This window comes from Anolis carolinensis, chromosome 3, assembly GCF_035594765.1.
Source record: "Anolis carolinensis isolate JA03-04 chromosome 3, rAnoCar3.1.pri, whole genome shotgun sequence".
Taxonomy (NCBI): Eukaryota; Metazoa; Chordata; class Lepidosauria; order Squamata; family Dactyloidae; genus Anolis; species Anolis carolinensis.
In genome coordinates, this window is record NC_085843.1 from 257,871,083 (window position 1) to 257,890,543 (window position 19,461).

The 19,461-nt window shown below is 39.8% G+C and overlaps 1 long non-coding RNA gene across 1 annotated transcript in view; it reads left to right on the forward strand.

The window, feature by feature from the left end:
• LOC134297870 (uncharacterized) overlaps positions 1–12,744 on the forward strand; it is a 58,460-nt gene extending 45,716 nt beyond the window's left edge. Inside the window, exon 2 of the long non-coding RNA XR_010004765.1 lies at positions 9,288–12,744. This is a non-coding gene — a long non-coding RNA (uncharacterized LOC134297870). The remainder of the gene's footprint in view (positions 1–9,287) is intronic.
• The last annotated feature ends 6,717 nt before the right edge of the window (positions 12,745–19,461 follow it).

Genomic DNA, 19,461 nt, shown 5'->3' on the forward strand with positions numbered 1-19,461 from the left:
AAAAGGATCCACAATAAATAAACAGGAGGCTTTTAAAGTAGAGTTCCTTGTTCTCTGCCCACACAGTCAATAGCAGAGAGACTTTCATGTTTACACTGTCATGCCTTGCCAGACTAAAAGAGACTGAAGTAGTAGACAGAATTTACTGCCTTTATTAGATTTTCAGCTGAGCTATTTTGGGAGGGGAAAACCCAAATGAAAGAGCTGGAATGCTCTGCAACAGATCATAACTCCCTTCTGTTATCACATTGCCAATTTACAGAAGCATAATTTATGTACTATCTGTCTCCTGATTGGGCTCTGCTACAGGTGCAATATCTTCTTTCTCCTTGCTTTATCTATTTTTTAAAAAAAATCTCATCCTAATCATGCACATTAAAGGGGGAATCTCAGAAGAGGTCTATTTTCCCAGTCAGTGCCTTTCCCACAATCACCTTGACTGCAAACTCTAATCAGACCTGGAATGCGCTGTGCATCCCAATTCTGTGCAGAGAAAAAGCAAATATGCTGCTCTGAATAAATTATTCAAATTATGGTATTAGCATAGAGTTATGTCATGCATTATTCATTCTCAGTGTGGTAGGAGGCAGCAGCCTGTATGTGTGTGTGTGTGTGTGTGTGTGTGTGTGTGTGTGTGTGTGTATGATGGAATTCAGAGTCTGATGACAAAGACTGTTGCGTCAAAAGGGAACAGAGACACAGAGATGTAGCCTGAGAAAACTGCAGAAACATCAGGTCCTTAGGAACCCCATGGTTGCGAAACCAGATAAAAGGAGCTGTTTGCTGTGGATGATGGGAGTTACAATGTGATCCACCTGGAGGACTCATGGTGGGGGAAAAGCTGTTTTAGATCATGAAAACAGCATCACAGGCACAATCATGGAACAATAGTGAGGCATATACTCCAATTACTGAAGTTCCCTGATTCAGTGCCTGGCTTCTCCATGCCAAAGATCAGATAGCAAAGGATGGGAAAGACCACTGCCAGAAATCCTGCCAGCCAGAGTAGACAACATGGGAAAGGTGGACAGATTATGTGACGTGGTGTTAATCCACAGGCCCGGGCTGTGGCGCAGGCGGGAGAGCAAGCCAGCTGCAATTAACTGCAATGAATCACTCTGACCAGGAGGTCATGAGTTCGAGGCCCGCTCGGAGCCTATGTTTGTTTGTCTTTGTTCTATGTTAAAAGGCATTGAATGTTTGCCTATATGTGTAATGTGATCCGCCCTGAGTCCCCTTCGGGGTGAGAAGGGCGGAATATAAATGCTGTAAATAAATAAATAAATAAATAAATACATTTGTTTATTTCAGTGTTTATAAACCACCTTCCTCATCTACATTTCCATAACATGGCAATCAAAATGCAGGTTGAGAATTCCTTAACTAGAATTTAAAAATCCAAAAGACTCCAACATTTGAAATTGCCCACATGGGTGTCTGAGATACTTAGTGACACCTTTGTTTTCAGATGCTTCAATGTACACAAACCTTGCTTCATGCATAAAATTATGAAAAGTATAAAATTGCCTTTATGCTTTGTAACCTAAATTGATTTTTTCTTTACACTTGGGTCCCATTTCCAAGATAGCTCATCATGTCTGTATATGCAAATATAGATATTCCAAAATCCAAAAAACTTCTGATTCCAAGGGATACTCAGCCTGTACAAGCATAAATGCAAAAATATAATAACATTATAACAAAATGCTAAAATACAAAATGCAAAGGCCTAGAAACACACTTTCACACCGTGTAGAAACAAAAGTGTCAAAGAAGCATTAAAAATCACCTAAGGATGACCAATAAAGGAAAAACATTAAAAGTAATTTAAAACATTTTAAAATAGTGTAACTCAAAGAGCTAACTACTCCTTGGAACAGGCATGGGCAAACTTCAGCCCTTCCAGGTGTTCAATTCCCAGAAATCCCAGCCATCTTACAGACTCATAGGAATTGTGGGAGCTGAGGTCCAAAACACCTGGAGAGCCAAAGTTTGCCCATGCCTGCCTTAGAGGGAGGTCTGCGGGATGGGGTTGGATGGTGGTAAGAGGAATAAGCCTACAGGTGACAGCTGTGTGACTATTATGTGTTGGTAAACTACAACTCCCAATGGCCCTAGCCATTGCTAGCAATTGTGAGGAATAATGGGAAGTAAAGGTCAACAATATCAGCAGGATCACACAATTTCCACATCTTCAGTAAAATCTTTTTTTTTTATCATGTACATTACTAAGTTGACTAGATGTTATAAAAGAGTAGATAGGAACCAACTAGACATATGGCCTGAAATCCTATAAGTATCATATAAACGTATTAGTTCCCAAACTGAAGTGGTTAGGTACTGTAATGCAAAACATCTGTATTTAATTCAAGTTTGCAGCAGTGGATGTGTGCCAATGTTGCCACTGTGCATGCAGATGTATGTACTCATATCGCTTCTCGGCCTTTTGGCTAAGATCAAGTGTAGTACTCATTTGGTTGCACATTACACGTGTGCCAGATTGGCATTCTGCTCAAAGGGTACATAACACATGCAAAGGTTTCTGCTATACAGTCCTGATGTAGGATCTCAGATGTGTGCTATTGCTTTGGGTTTCAATTCCACGTGCAGCCACTTTTGACCTAACTGGATAACAAAGAGACAGATCCAATAAAGCAGTAATCTGACAAACAGTGCAAGAAATCCTTCTTAGCTTAACTTTTGGGTTCACAAATCCAAGGCTTCTTGTTGTATTGGGTGGAGAACCATTTATGTTTTAGGCACATGCCAGGCACTTCCTGGCACAGTTAAGTATAGTTCAGACCCTCTGCTAAGTGGTGCAGAAAGACAAATAAAATATATTAGGCTACAGTGACACACAGCATAATCACATCCACCACTGTGTTTCGATTTTATGTGGGATTGTCCTCAGAAAGTGTTTCAAAGCAATAGCTGGCCCAGAAGGCAACATTTGGCTGCTGGATGCTTTAGAGATCACATATTACTGAGCTTGGATCAACTGTACTGGCCTATGATTTGATTTCTGAGCTCAATCCAGGATGCTGGTTTTAACATTCAAAGCACTAAACAACTAGGGGCTAAGACAAGTCTCAAAGACCACCTCCTGCATGAACTTGCCCAGAATTTTAGATCTCCAACAGGAACTCTTGTTTCACATTTTATCTAAATACAAGAGGAATGCAGACTCTGTGCAAAAGGATCTAATGAGGTTAAAATATGCCCCAAGCACCATAATCTAAGGCTGCTGCTGAAGCTGTGCAAAAAACAGATACACATCACGGGTTTTGTTTTTCAGATGTGCCCTTCTAGTACCTTGGTAAGCAGCTTCTGAAATATCAGAGCACAGTGGGAAAATCTGTAGCCTTTTATTTCACTTCAGGTTCCTATTTGATTTAAATATCTGCTTCTCATCTTTTAGATAAAAGTATTTTTAGATTGCTAAGTTGAAAGGCATAAAATACAAAGCTAGAAAGAAATAAAATAAAAGCAAACTTGTCTTCTGAAAAGAAAAAAAATGCTACTCACTGCTAAACCCTTTCAAAGGGACACAGAATCATAAAAAGAGGGGCTCAGACAGTGTTGGAGAATGTGCCAGAGAATCAATAGAGAAATGTTATACTGTACAAGACGATCATTCCTGATCTGCAATTCCAAAATCTGCAATTTTCCAATGAGTGGTGGAGGTAATAACACCTTTGTTTTTAGTGATTTAGTGCACATAAACTTTGTTTCATGCATAACATTATTAAAAATAATTGTTTATAAAATACTTTCAGACTGTGTGTATAAAGCCTATAGGTAGAGATAAAGGTTCCCCTTGACGTTAAATCCAGTCGTGTCCGACTCTGGGGGTTGGTGCTCATCTCCATTTCTAAGCCGAAGAGTCGGCGTTGTCCATAGACACCTCCAAGGTCATGTGGCCGGCATGACTGCATGGAGTGCCATTACCTTCTACTCAAATTTGCATGTTTTCGAACTGCTAGGTTGGCAGAAGCTGGAGCTAACAGCGGGCGCTCACTCCGCTGCCCGGATTCGAACATATGACCGTTCGGTCTGCAAGTTCAGCAGTTCAGCGCTTTAACACACTGCGCCATCGGGGGCTCCTATAAAACCTATACAAAACACAAATGATTTTTGTGTTTAGACTTGGGTCCTATTTGCAAGAGATCTCATTATGCAAATACAGTATATGCCAATCCAGGTATTCCAAAATCCAAAACACTTCTGATCTCAGGCATTCCAGATAATAACTTGTATTAGATTTATGGGCTTACAAAGAGCTGCAGGGACAATTAATGGAGTGTGGATGGCAGACATTGAAACTATATTGCATAACTTTTTGTCTTTTTTGTTAGTGTAATGTCATTATTTATAAGGGGTTTTTTAAACATCCATTATATAACTGGGGAATTTCAAGGAAAACAAGATTCTTTGTTACAAAATCCTAAAGATTTTGGTCAGTCCATGAATAGGGTTGTCAGGTGAAACTAATTATAAGGAATGTCCCTCATTGGAAAGACAGGAAACTCTTCTCTTACCCAATTGGCAGGTGTTTCTTATAAAAGATTTCCCCTATTTGGGGGCTGGCAAATTTCCTTTTGTACAAACTGAACAAAATACCATGTATTTTGTGTGTGCTTCCTTCAAAAAGATGGAAATATATGCATTAAGTAATTTATTAATGTAGCCAAGATGTTATTTTTACAGAAAAATCAAATCACCAAGCTGGAAGAAGACTCTTGGGCTATCCAGTCTTCTGCACAGAGTAGGATATTTGGATAGCTGTCCAGACGCTTTCTGAAGATGTCCAAAACCAAGATGTCCAAAACCAAGGAGACCAAGGCACCTGTCAAGGGAATTGGTTCTTTTGTTTATCTAGCATAATAGGAAGAGACCACAGGGGCCATCCAGTCCAACTCCTGCCAGGCAGGAAAAAACAATCAAAGCACCTCGACAGATGGCCATCCAGCCTCTGCTTAAAAACCTCCAGAGAAGGAGGCTCCGAGGCAGCATATTCCACTGCCAAACAGCTCTTGCCACCAGGAAGTTCTTCCTAATGTTTAGGAGGAATTCCTTTTCCTGAAATTTGAATCCATTCTCCATGTCCTAGTCTCCAGAGCAGTAGAGGACAAACCTGCCCCCTCCTCAATGTGACATCCTTTCAAATATTTACTATCATGTTCCTTCTTAGCCTTCCTTTATCCAGGCTAAACAGCTCTCTCAGCCGTTTTTTATACGGCTTGGAGTCCAAAACTTTAATCGTTTTGGTTACCCTTCTCTGGACACAAGAACTTGTTTTAGAACGGTGAAGAAAAAGAAGTGAATAGTCTCTTTTATATGTTTGAAAAATTGGAGTGGGGCAAGTATTTGCATTTCTGTCTCCCAATAATGCTTTTGAAGTCATTAGTATCTAGTCAATCTTATCTCCATATAAATTCATCTGCATACATATTGTTGCATTCCATGCAAGGATTAACAAACAGCAAACTTTGTGGGAGGAAAACTTCAAACCTAAGGACCGCCCCCCCCCCCCCCTTTTTTCTTCAATTTTGTTCAACATTCACTATGGTGAGGAGCTTGGCACTACTGTGTAGTTTCTTTACAACTCTGTGACATTTTGCCACTAAATTAAATTGTTACCAGGATTTTAAGGCCTGCCAAGGAGGGAGCCATATACATATCCAAAACCTTCACATTTTGCAAAATTGAAGCCACCAAAGAGGTCTATCCAATTTCATTAAATTACTACTTCGCTCACTTAGTAAAAGCTGTTTGACAGTGGAATATGCTGCTGCAGAGTGTGGTGGTTTGTCCTTCTCTAAAACAGAGACAGAATGGCCACCTGTCAGCAGTGATCTGGTTGTGGATTTGGATTGAATTTCCCTTGTGGTCTTTTCTTACCCAACAATTCAATGATTCTTAACTTATAAGGGACACTGTACACAGATCGATTCCTTCACATGGATATCTCTCTTGTATAGGAAACAGTATGGGCATCATGAATGAATGTGTTTGGAAGCCATGCAGAGCTCAAGAAAGTGACTGTTGGGGTTACAACATGCAGCATGACTACAAGTGGTTGTAGCCTCTATCTAACTGTGGTTTCACAGATCATGTACAAATGATTAAGCATATACGTACACATGAAATATAATGATTACCAGTATATTGCATGCTGTTTCCTAGTACATGGCTTTGATATCTGTAGGGAAATCATCCCATGTGAAGCAATGCATATGGAGATGATTTGAGGTCCATATAAGTTTTAAGGAGATCTGTTTATGTTGGGGTGGTCAATTGTAGCCCTCCAGAGGGTTTTGGACTTCATTTCCATATGTTATCACCACTGCTTATGTGGCATAGAAGTTTTGGCCTTGTATACCAAAAACATCTGGATGGCCATAAATCCCACCATCCCTCACATGCATCATTACTGCCTAAATTAATACTGCAATTAAAAGGGGTTGTTGTATTACCTCAGCAAATAAAAAGGCCTGAAGAAAACAGAGACCATGAGATCATGCAACATAGTGTTTCAAAAATACAAATAAAGCACAGCTTGTTTGTGCTGTAGTGAAAGCATTGCAACATCTTAGGTCCATAGCAAAACATAGTGGCATTATTAAAAATGTAATGAGCCCATTCTACTGCTTCTAATTAAGGGCAGGAACAGGCTAGAAATACATTTCATGGCAATTATGGACAGAATTTCATAATCTGAAACATGGCTTTTCATATGACCTCAGCTTCTTTTTCACAATAAGCAGAACTTTGACTGAATTCGGCTTCTTTCCCCGCATGTGTTTTGCTGTGTTTATGAAAAACTAATGATACCATCATGAATCTGGACGATTTGATCATGGTGATTAAGAGGCCAGGCAGAGGGATTTTATTAAAGGAATCATACTGGTCCTAAATGACTGGGAGGTGCTTTTCTTAATGGGTAGGGATCTAACAACAGAACTGATACTTCCAGGGACAGGGAAACAGGGCACAGATTTATAGTTTGATCTGAGTTGGAAGCAGAAAGGCACGAGATGGCTGAAAGTGAAGCACTTCAAAGTGCAGAGCCTGTATATGGGAATCAGTGCAGTTCCACCACTTCTCTCTTAGGACCTCTTCACATGGGGCATTTTGCTCTGTTTTGCCATTTTTATGCATGGCAAGGACAGGGCCTGTCATGCACCATCACACGACATATGGCAGACCCCCCCCATTCCTCCCAAAGCAGAGAAAGGTGTTTTCTCCTCCACTACAGGGAGGAAAGTGTAGTTTGGATAGCTACGATGTAGCTACCTGCACTTTCCTCCCCTTTTTACCCTGATGGCAGAAAGGGCGGCGGGGCAATACTCATTGCCATACTTTCTGTCATCTGCCAAAATACCTTCTCCCACCCCCACCGTATAATGAGGGGAGGAGGGAGGATCCGCAGGGCTCTCCACACACCTTCCCTTTTGTCTGTGATTGGCAGTGCAATGGCATGGACCAAAAGGGCCATGTGAAGAGGTTCTTTGTGTTCATAGAATTCATGTAATTTAACAATACTTTAACTGCTATGACTCAATGCTATGAAATTATTGGAATAGTAGTTAAGTGAGGCACCAGAACTCTTTGGCAGAGAAGGTTAAATAAAGAACTTGCAAAACTACAATTCCCAGGAGTCCATAGCCTTGAGCCATGGCAGTTAGAGTGGTGAGAGACTGCATTAATTCTACAGGGTTGCTGTGCCTTTGTCCAGAAGTGTCATTAATACTGAAATATTGATGCCTTGAACAGAAAGTGTGAGCTGATGCAACTGACCCATGATAAAAGGAATAGCAGTTAAGTTCGTAGTAGAAGTTGGAATGACCTTATCGAGAAGGACTTGAAAGAATTCTGAACGAACCTGAAAGCAGGCTGTAATTGGGAAAGGGGAGAAAATGCACATTTGGTTCTCAGTGCTTCATACAACAGGAATTTCCAGCTCTTTCTTCATTCACTGCCACAAAACAAAGCTCCTGCTGACCCAAGATTCTTAATACCAAGTGGTCAAAGTTTTGCTTTAAGAGGAAAAGTAGCTTCGAAGGCTTTGTGCAGAGTAACCAAATGGAATTTGCTGGACTGGGAAGGTAGATCCACAATGTGGAAGAGGAATACTACTACTACAGAAGGATAAAAAACACTACTCTGATAGCTGTTCCTATCTTGACCTGATAATTTATTGACCCTGGAATAAGCCATTTCATGCTCCATCTTCACTTTGCCCCCTGAACATCTGGCCTTGGAGCTAATATTGTGGTTTGCTTCAACCATTATTTTCCATAATGTCCAAACCAGGAAATAAAACTTCACAGTTTCCCCAAGCTAGAGCCAGAAATCACATGACCACTTGTCTTCATGTGGCAACAGCCAGGTATTGCCATATGAAGGCATAATGATCAAAGTCAAAATCTAAATATTATTTCAATAACAGAAAACAGGTCTATTCTTCTTATTTTTGTTAACAATGAATATCATCTAATAAGTTTGCCTAGAGGAGAAATGTGGTTGGTGCTCAGAAATGGGTTGCAGTGAAATACATCACTGAAAGAAGAAAAAAAATACATTTAAAAGGAGCTAACATACCTTTTTGAGGTTTTTTAAAATGTTGATATTTTGTTAACATGTCTATTTGTTGGCCTTTTTCAGCAAAAGCTGCTACATATTATGAAGAACTTGTTAGGGAAGCCAAGAGAGGCATTTAGTGTGACCAGTTTGGCTAGCTTGTTCTTTGTGAATGCAAACAGAGAGGCCAACAAACTAATTTTAATGGTCTATTATGCCTACGGACAATCTTTTTCTGATGGCCTGTAATACAGAATTTAGCAATTGGGAAAGGACAGACAGAGAGTTTACAGCCAGGTTTACAGTTTGAAGTGAGATGCCTACATCTATCTAAAACTTTCAGTTGTATAACAGTAGAAAAACTTTAGAGTTCTCTAGGGAAATCAGATGTAGGGTTAACAGTTTTGGTAGTGACTGTCAGAGAGTTGTTTTCATAGATGAAGTTGTGACTGTCAGAGAGGTGGTTCCACGATACTCTGTTTATACATATGCAAATGAAACAAATATAAATGGATGTGGCAAACTATTCCTTAGAGTGAAGTAAAACTTCACATTCTGTTCAAAAATGTCTAGTGAATTGATATTTTGGCCTTTCCCTCCATTGCCAAGTACACATAAGCACCAAGGCAGAGTGCAGCTGCCCAATGTCACTGCCTATCTCCTTCCTAATCTCTTTTCTTTCCTTTCCTTTTCTTTCCTTTCAGCTCCTGACTCAGACTGGCGGAGGATGAGGGCAGTAGAAATTATACTGTTTAGCTGGTACTGCTCCACCTGACATCTGCGGGAAGCAGCAGCCAATAATGAAAGGACCAAGGCAGTGACATCTCCGGCCCATCCTCTGTTCACATATCAGCCAGCATGCCAATGCCTTAAATCAAGGAACAGTTTTCTAAGATCTACAGAGATACTCGCAGCAACACCACAGCAAAGGAGAGTCCAAAAGTGGCAGGTTAGAACCTGGAACCTCAATCAGTGGCTGAAATGAGAGACTCCCTCCTGGACACACAGAAGACTGGGCGACTTGGAAAACGCTAAACAGACTGTGTTCTGACACCACGAGATGCAGAGCTAATCTTAAGAAATAAGACTATAAAGTGGAGTCTATGAAATGCGAATGTGGAGAAGAGCAAACCACAGACCATCTACTGCAATGTAGTCTGAGTCTTGCCACATGCACAATGGAGGACCTTCTTATAGTAACACCAGAGGCACTCTGGATATAGATCAGTAATAGAGCAAATATTGTGTTGGCAACTTGGCACAAATTTCTTGGTTTCACCCTCTGCATCCTTTTTCATTGGAAAAGAATAATGGATCAGATGATGCTGAAGACCCCCAATAGGTACAAATACATTCCAACTTTTTACAGGTGAAAACTGGGTTACATATAACCAAGCAACAGCAAAGTGTGGTTGGCAAAAGTTATTAATGAGGAAGAATACAAGCTAAGAGAGATTGCATCAGTCTACGAGGAAGGCAACATTCAGTCCCTTCCACTCCCTCCATCTTGAGTTAATTGGATGCAATGGGATACTGACTAATTTTGTATTTTAGCTCATTTTGAGCAGCTGGAACAAGCTAAGGATAAAGGGAAGAGGAGAGAAAAGGACATTTAGAAACCAGCGTAAAATATGAGGCGACAGAAAACTAACTGGGATATTCTTGCCAAATCAGGACGGTTAGTCAGCAGAAGAAGAGAATTAAACCAATATACTGAAAATGCTGTTTATACACCAAGGACTTTTTCCAGATTTTTCTCCATGAGAACCCAAACAAGCAACCTTTTGAATTACTCCAAAACAACAAAGATAAGAAGAACAGAACTCCTCCCAAGCAATTCCAACAGTATATTTTGGCTGCTAAATACTGCCTATTCCAGCCTGTACAAATTTCTTGAGGTTTAAGAACCGCGATATCATCAACCACTCCATTTGTGGTTTTGCAGGTAACTTGGAGCAATGTGGATGAACTGGATTTTTAAAAACTAGCTGAAAGCCTGCAAGCAAGAGGGTCACCTTTATTTAACCAGTGTAAACATGAGCTAAGTATGTAGGTGAAGTTACTCCAGAACGACATACCATTACAAACAAGATTACACAGGGCCACATTTCTTTCCTCTTCTTATCCATCAAGCCATTATTTCATGTAGAAATAGTTTAAAAACAGATATTTTGCAGTAAAATATATTAATGGTACTTTCATCCTGTAGGAAATTTTATAGAAAACCATGATAGTAAGTATGTGTATGTTAAGTTTTCACCAGGAGGCATACAACATTTCAGCCTGTACATATTACTAACTTTGTAAAATACATACAGAATACTGAATATTAGTCACTAGACCCCAATAATATTAATGACCGCAGCTCTGAAATAATGCAGAAAAGTTGCTCATGAGGAAGAAAACTTGGCTTCAACCATCTACCTTTCCACAAGTTGCTCAGCTCCAAATATTTGAAAGTATGTTTACATTAAACTCTCTCCACCTATAGAGTTCTAGCATGATATGAGAAATACATTAACCTAAGGCCACCTGATGTTCTAGTTTTAGGGAAAAAGGGAGGTTGCTTTTTACCTACTTTATAGGCAGAGTCCATTGTGTCATTTCCTCCCACCAAACATATAATTGTAGAAGATCTAAACACTAATATTTCTGGACAATTAACTTGTCATCCAAAAAGCTCAGTTACCTGCACAAAATAGATATACACCTCATTTTTAGCCATGCCTTTTATGTAAAGGTAAGATTTTTGTTCTCTCACGTTTCCAATCTAATGAGACCAGAACTGGGCAAAGAGTTGATATACAGAAGTTTTCTGATTGCAACTCCCAACATTTCTCACTCTTGGCTATGGTGATTCAAAGTTATGGTAAGGCCATATAACTATATGAAAGGCCACACTTTAACCACCTCTGAACTTTAAAAAAAGAACAAAATGGAAAGAAACTCAAACATCAGAAAATACAAAAAATCATAGCCAGTTCAGGTGATGATATCTCAATTTTTTATATTAAGACAGAAATGTATCCTTTGTGTGTATACATTGCTTGTTGGTTTCCTCTCTACAACACAGACCAACCAAGCAGGAAGTATCTAATTAGCCATGGTTCCTCTTTTTATCTGTACCTGGAACTATGCATGTCAGCTTTGGGAAAAGCAAAGATATTAAACCAAATTCAAACAGTTGTTTGAAATCCTTGTTTTATTCCAGTCTGAATAGTCCTCCAATTCATATAAAAATATAAGACATGTTAAAAACGTCCTGCATTATTTTTTACTTCACAGGAGAATTAGAGGAGCTGCAGAACAGAATATTGGTCTCTATCTCAGCATATTATGCAAGATATACTGGTACAAACGCAACCAAAGTATTTTTGTTCTTAGTGTCTAAATCAATAATTCCCAATCTTTGATCCTCCAGATGATTTGGATTTTAAATCACGGAAGCTTCAGCCAATTTGGTCAACTGCTAGAAATTCTAGAAGGTGAGATCCAAACATTTAGAGGGCCATAGGTTAGGAACCACTGTCTAAATCCATCCCATTCTTTATTTAGCTTGACTTACCGTTGACACCCTTATTCTGTATCATGCCCAAGGAAGTCTCTTTCCTCAGTTTATAGCCCCTCACCCTAAGAGAGGATCGCTCTTGTTCCTTAGTTGTATCTTTTCCTTTTTGAACCCCATCCCCTCTCCTTCAATCTTTTGAACAACCACCTTTTGTGCCTCTCTCACATTCCTTTGCAGAGCAAGATATTTAAGTTTTAATGGTTACAAACCTTGAGAAACTAGCCTGAAACATTACTCTCAAATATCTGATCTACCAACAAGCCTCCAAGGTATAATTACCTGATGTTTGCTAACTGGTTCAGCCAATTTCCATTCTAAATGATTTTCCAAGTTCAACCATGCAGAAAAGGGTTAGAGATTGTAAACTGGAGGGCAATTGAGAGGAGGAACATTAGAAGGGAGAGGAACATAAACTAGAGATTTTTTTGTTTCAAGGACAAATAACTTGCCCCTTTCCAGCAGGGCACTTAGTGCTGTAACATAAAAAGAAAGCAAAAGAAACTTATGAAATGCCACTTGCAAATGAAGTAGTTGCAAGTCATGTCAGATGTTTTAACTGTGAATATTAAATCAAATTTACCGGTGAAAACCTGTTCCCTCTTGCAAGCGTGAAGCCTCTTTTACTTTTAAACAACATTAAAATTAATTCTAATTAGGCAGCAGTCAGGTGTCAAGTTGCATTATTTAGGATCTCATAGGTACACTCTTACAGATGGGGAATTATATTCTATGACCTATGCTGGGTTTTGAATTATTTAGAATTACTCCAGAGCTACTCTGACACTTTGATGTGTCTGCTACACAAGCTGTTTTCCAATTAAAATCTCATCTCCAGCACAGGCTGAGACATTAAATACTGGACCCAGTACTGTGTCTTCAAATGATGGTTCAGGATTTCCAGATGTGTCACAATCACTTCTGAGCAGAGACAACCTGTTTGGGTTTAAAGGTTTTATAGAAGGGAAGCGGAGGAAAATATTATCAGATATTGAATAGTTAAGTGTGTCACATTCCAGTCTTTGATTAAAGATTTCCAAAAGACCATGGATTGGATCCAGAATTTGCCTATCATTAATAGAAGGATTCCTTTCAAGTGCCTCAGATTGCCTTTTGAGGACCCCCTGCTCCACCACAGCTCATCTCATCCAGCGGTTTCAATGAAGCACAAAGCCTGGCCTTGAGTGTCTACCTCTTTTGAATCCTCTCCAGCAGGAGATGGAGATGCAAATTCTCCAGTTTGTATAGGTTCATTTCCAGATGGCAGATTGCCAGATCTGCAACAGTTTGTAAAGCTTGAATTTTGTTGGTGCTACCAAGACCTTTTAGGGGACAGGTCTCTTCCTCCCAGTCATTGTAGTGTCAAGGTTCACACTCTACTGTTTTGTGTCCACCTTCTAGCAACAAGCCCGTAGGCTAGAATAAATGTAATAATGACCACAATCAATTTACATAACTTTAAAGTGGGTGAGGAACGCATTGAAATAGTTTCCCATACCTTGCTTCAATCATTAACCAGAGTGTAGACTGCAGTCAAGAAATCAGAAGAAGACTTGGATTTGCAAGGGCATCTGTGAAGATACTAGAGAAGATCTTGATGAGGAAAAATATGTCATTGAATACTGAAGTCAGGACAGTCCATGCCATCATATTTCCCATTTCTTTGTATGGTTGTAAAGGCTGGTCAATGACAAAAGCTAATAGGGAAAAAACCAACTCATTTGAGATGTGGTGGTGGAGGCTGGTTCTGCTAAGACAATGAACTATTAACAGGCAAATAAATGGGTCCTAGAACAAATCAGGCCTGACCTCTATCTAGAAACCAAATTGACTAGTCAGAGGCTGTTGTGCTTTGGCCATATCATGAGAAGGCCTCTCTATAAAAGGCGATCATACTTTGTAAAGTAGAGGGCAGTAGGAAAAGAGGAAAATCACGCTCAGATGGATAGACTCAATCAAGAAAGCCACAGCCCTGGGTTTGAAAGAGGATAGGATGACTTGAAGGTAGTTGGCAACAACAAATTCCATCTCCCTATGTAAGTAGAAGGAATAATATTATCATTTTATCTTGATCTGGGAACAGCTTCTTTAGCTAGGAAATATCTTGATTTCCAGGAAGGAAAATATATTTTCTGTGTTTTTGAATGACAAGCTGTGAGACACTGTGGTTGGCACTTAATGCTTAACTATGGGCCCATCTACCCTCCTATAGAATGTAGTTTCAGAATGCAGTTAAACTGAAATGAACTGGATTATATGAGTAATCTACCATATAATGCAGTTCAATGCAGTTAAACTGCATTCTGTGGCAGTGTAGATGAGGCCTGAGTCATGAGGGGTCTCAGATTTTGGCCTCAAACTTGGGACGATTCCAAATTGGGACTCTTAGTGGTGAGGAGAAACAGTCTAACAACATCTGGGGAACACATGATTCACAACCCTGCCTTACTTACACTAACTAGGCAATACCATTCATGACTATCTTCTGTAGGAAGCTGGAAAAACTGGTTTCTTTTGAGTTTGATCCTAGATAAGAATTGATACAATCTGTTCTTACACTAAACCAGGGGTGGACCTACAGAGGCCTTTCAGATGTTTCAGTAAGGGACCTCGAACTATTTTTAAAGGTGTGGCAGCTGAACATTGCCAAGCAGTTGTTAATTAATTTGGCCTATTGCTAGGTGCCTTTTAATAAATCAGTTAAACACAGAATGCCTTGCATTGAAAAAACAACAACCAACTCAAGAAGGGAATAGGACTACCATGAATATAATGGCATTTTAAATGCAATGTTATCAAACTAAATAAAAAATGCAATTAATATATCAAGGAAGGGAGAATTATATAAGGCCATATAAAATGAATGCAAAGGTGCCTACACAGTCTCCTATCCCATTCCTCTTTCCAGTACATTATAGTGTGAACCTTTACAGCAGTGGTTCTCAACCTGGGGTCCCCAGATATTTTTGGCCCACAACTCCCAGAAATCCCAGCCAGTTTACCAACTGTTAGGATTTCTGGGGATCCCAGGTTGAGAACCACTGCTCTATAGCTTAATATTCTGAGCCTTCATGTCACTTCTGATTGATGGTAACCCTAAGGCAACCCTATCTTGGGGTTTTCTTGGCAAGATTTGTTTAGAGGGGGGTGCCTTTGCCATTATCTGAAGCTGAGATAATGTGCTTTGCTCAAGGCTCTCCAAGGGTTTCTAAGGCTAAGCAGGAACTCAAATCCTAGTCTCCAGAACCATAGTCCAATGCTTAGACCACTACTTCACACTGTCTCACGATGATTAGTCTTAACTATCATTTATTATTATTACTATTATTTTCTTATTATTTTCAATCAAACTGGCTTGTTTTAATGAATGATAGTCTTAATGAACACTTATTAAAAGAAGACAGCTTCATTTTTTAAAAAAATGGTTTGAAGCTGATTTGCTCTAAATCAGAGAGAGGCTTGACCACAGGTTGTGTAAGTTATAAAGTCGACCCTGTACATTTGTGGGTTTCACTTTTGCAGATGTGTTTATTCATGGATTTGATTAAAATTTGCAGATTCTCAAGCAAGTCACTTTCCATTACAGAGTGATGCTATAAGAGAGAGAGAGAGCACTTCTCTAGGCATTTGTATATCCTCTAACATGACTCTATGGTAAACACAGTCAGAAGTTGACCAAGGGACCTAGAGATGGAGGACCTAGAGCAGTGGTTCTTAACCTGTGGGTCCCCAGAATGATTTGGCCTTCAACTCCCAGAACTCCTGACAGCTGGTAAACTGGCTGGGATTTCTGGGATTTGTAGGCCAAAAACATGTGGGGAGCCCAGGTTGAGAACTACTGACCTAGAGGTTCCTAGAATGGTATTTTCTCAATTTAAATATAGTGCTTTTTATTCACATTTTCCCCACTTTTAAAGGGGTCCTGTGCACCTAACCACAGTTAATACATTGGTATGATTGTAATGCTAAACTGTGATTAGCTACAAGTGGAAATGAAAACTTCCAGTCTTTTCCTTGCAGCCGGGGTGGGCAGGGATCACATTCTCCCAAGGCTCATTCAGGTAATGCTAAGCCGTATTTTAGTGTTTTGCCTAAATGAGGTGAATGTCTTGATTCATCCGTGTGCTTGAATATATCCTGAATTTCAAGGAAGTTGATGTAACTGATTTGCCCACCAAGCAATTACAAACTGTTTTAAGCAACAGCCCTTGGCAGCAGCAGCAACAGACCATTCATATGCATAGCAACTTGCCTTAACATTGCCCTGAATTCATGCCTGTCTGTACAAAGTTCACAGCAAACCAGCAGTCACAAAGTGTTAATTATGTGGCACAGATGGAGTTTTCAACTTACCAGATAAAGCTGTTTCTTTTTTGGAGCACACCGTCAATTTGACAGCTGATCCTGAGAAGGAGATGACAGAAGGACAGGAGGCTGACTCTGCAGCAATGCATTCCCTGCATTTCTCTCCGAAAAGAGCATGTGCTGAACAGATGGATTCTGGAGGAGAAGGCACTCGCCATCCATCCATCCATTCACACTTACACAGACAGAGAAACACAAACATACAATTTGCACATTTTCAGCCTCAGAGGGAAAATATTCAAGATCAAATTCCAATACTAAAAAATCCCATTGATGCCATCCGTCTGTAGCACCTATTGATCACTCTTTTGCAACAACACAAAGCACCTGGAAAACTAAGAGAATGCAGTGAATTAAAGAGCATATGGCAAGGACACTTACGTTCCTACCCAACACACTTAAGTGAAGCCATTTCCCACTCAAAATGCGAGAACAATGTGGCAATGAGGAATTCCATATTAGTCACCATGATTTCTCTCAGTGTCCAGACTGATTGATCATTTTAATATTCCCTCAAAAGTGGAATGGAAGTATTATTTGTCAAATAAGGACAAAGAAAACACAAGTAGATAAAGTAATATTTAAAAATAGTTCAAAAGGAGTAAAAAGCCCTTTCATTCAATAAAATTGAAGCCATTTCAAAATATGCATGAAAAGGCATCTTCTGAGCTCCCATCAGGTGTGCCTGAAAAGGTGGTAGGGTGGCGAGAGAAGGGCTTTTTACAAGAATGGTCCAGACAGATATGGGAGAATACAGAATGACCCCCGCACCCATGGGAGAATATGTTACCAGATTTCATTTGGCAGATATTTGGAAGACATATTGTTTTTAAGGGGATGAACAAAGTAGGTATTGAGAAGAGAGCAGTTTGTGCAGGAAGCCCTATGTAAAGAAGTGAATAAGTAAAACTCCACATATTGGTTCTGCAGATATGGGGGTTGTATTGCATGTTGCTTTGGATATAGGGACTCAAACTATATAGGATTTTGTAGGTCTTCACCAGCACTCTGAATTGTGCTTGGGAACAGATTGGTGCCTAGTGGAGCTATTGTCACAAGGGAGTCATGTCCACCCTATGACCAGCTTGTGGCCCCATACACTGCCATAAAATGCAGTTAACAATTTATCACAGTAAACTAGATCAGATATACCCAAGGAAGGGATATCAAACTCATTTTCATCAAGGGCCATATCAACCTTATGGTTGCCTTCAAAGGGCCGTTCAGTCCATGTAAAGAAAATCCTTGGAGACAGAGAGAGAACTATAATTTGCTCTTTAGTTTTTATCTGGTTTGGATCCCCAGATGTTATGGAACAACAAATCTCATCACTTTTAACTATCTGGGTATAGTGGTAATTGCAACCTAGCAGCACTTGTGGCTCTGAGGTTGGGGGAAGGCTAAAGAACATTTTAAAGTCAGGCATCATAACCACAAGCATTGTATCTAAATTAAAACCCCACTCTCCCGATGAGACAGAACAGATCTCACTGTATCACAACTCCCATCAACTTTGGTCATTATGTCTCATGATGAGGAATACAGCAGTTGTAGTCCACCATTTGGATGCCCACATAAAACGACATGGAGGGATAGATTCGGCTCGTGGGCCTTGAGTTTGACACATGTGACCTAAGGAATATTTATCATGATGTGTTCATGCTTCCAAGTTAGTCCAACTGCTTCCCTTTCTCTCTCAGACATCTGCACTGCACAGCAACTGTTTTAAAGTGCAGGTGAGCTAATGCAGACTGAAGACACATCTTGCTTTTGAGGAAAAATCCATGCAGACATAGCCTTAGGCAGTGATTTTTCATACATCCATAGCAACAAGAACTTAATTAATGTTAAAAGAAGTTTAACCTAAATATAAGAAAAGACAGAAGAATTAGATAGGGCAATTTAATCTGGCTGTTTGTTTCAAAGGGTCGCAAGACGTATGCCACAGAATTAGGTCAGCATAGAAAATTGTTAGCATTTGCGTGGCTGGCTAGGTGCATTAACTAGGAAAGAAGCAGTTTTCATTCAGCTCAGGTAAACTATGGGATGCTTAACATACATTTGAGAGCAAATTGGGATGATTGTGTTGAGTGATTTCAACTACCACAAGAACCGTGGGCTTGGGACCCAGCATGTCAAGCTCCAAAGATCAAATGAAACATGGATGGGTTAAAGGCAAAGGAAGAGAGGCTTTATTCACCTTGGCCAAAGCTGATGCCAGCACAGTCTGCACTCTAAAAATTGACATACCCCAAGGCAAATCTATAGCAATATTTATAGGACTTTGACAGAAGTTTGAAACAAAGGACTTTTGCTGCCCTGAGTGTTGATTGGCCCAACCCTGGGCCAGCTAGGATCCATGCGTTGGTTGGCTAAGGCATATTATCGCTGATTGGTTTCTTGGTCTGGCAGGAACTTTAATACATTGTCATTTCCCCATTTGGGTGCAGGAGGAAAGGAATGTGGTAGAGTTTGAGATAATGGGTGCTAATGACTCCATTCCTGCCTGGCCAAAATAAGACAATGGGACTCACCCAACTTAACAATTGGTGGCAGAGTGCTTTCAAGGGATGAATGGGTTCCCATGAAGAGGGTTCCCATGAAATCTTATATGTGTGATAAAACATTCACACAGAGAGAATATCACACAATAGAGCAGCTATGAAGGAAATCTTCCATGGATCATAATGAACAGGGTTGAGATTTCAACTTTGTCTCCAAATAATCCCTGTGCTGCATTTACAGTAACAGAGGAATGAGCTAAGATTTCAAGGAAAATTACATACGCAGAGAAATATTAAATTTATCCTATTAATTTCAGCTGTAACCAAAAATAGACTCTGCCTTTCAGTGTTTCTTCCAAAAGCACACAAAAACTGTGCCATGTTTCATCCTCCTACAGTGCACTGCAGTCAATATTTTGATCTTCCTCATTCTAAAGTTCTGTC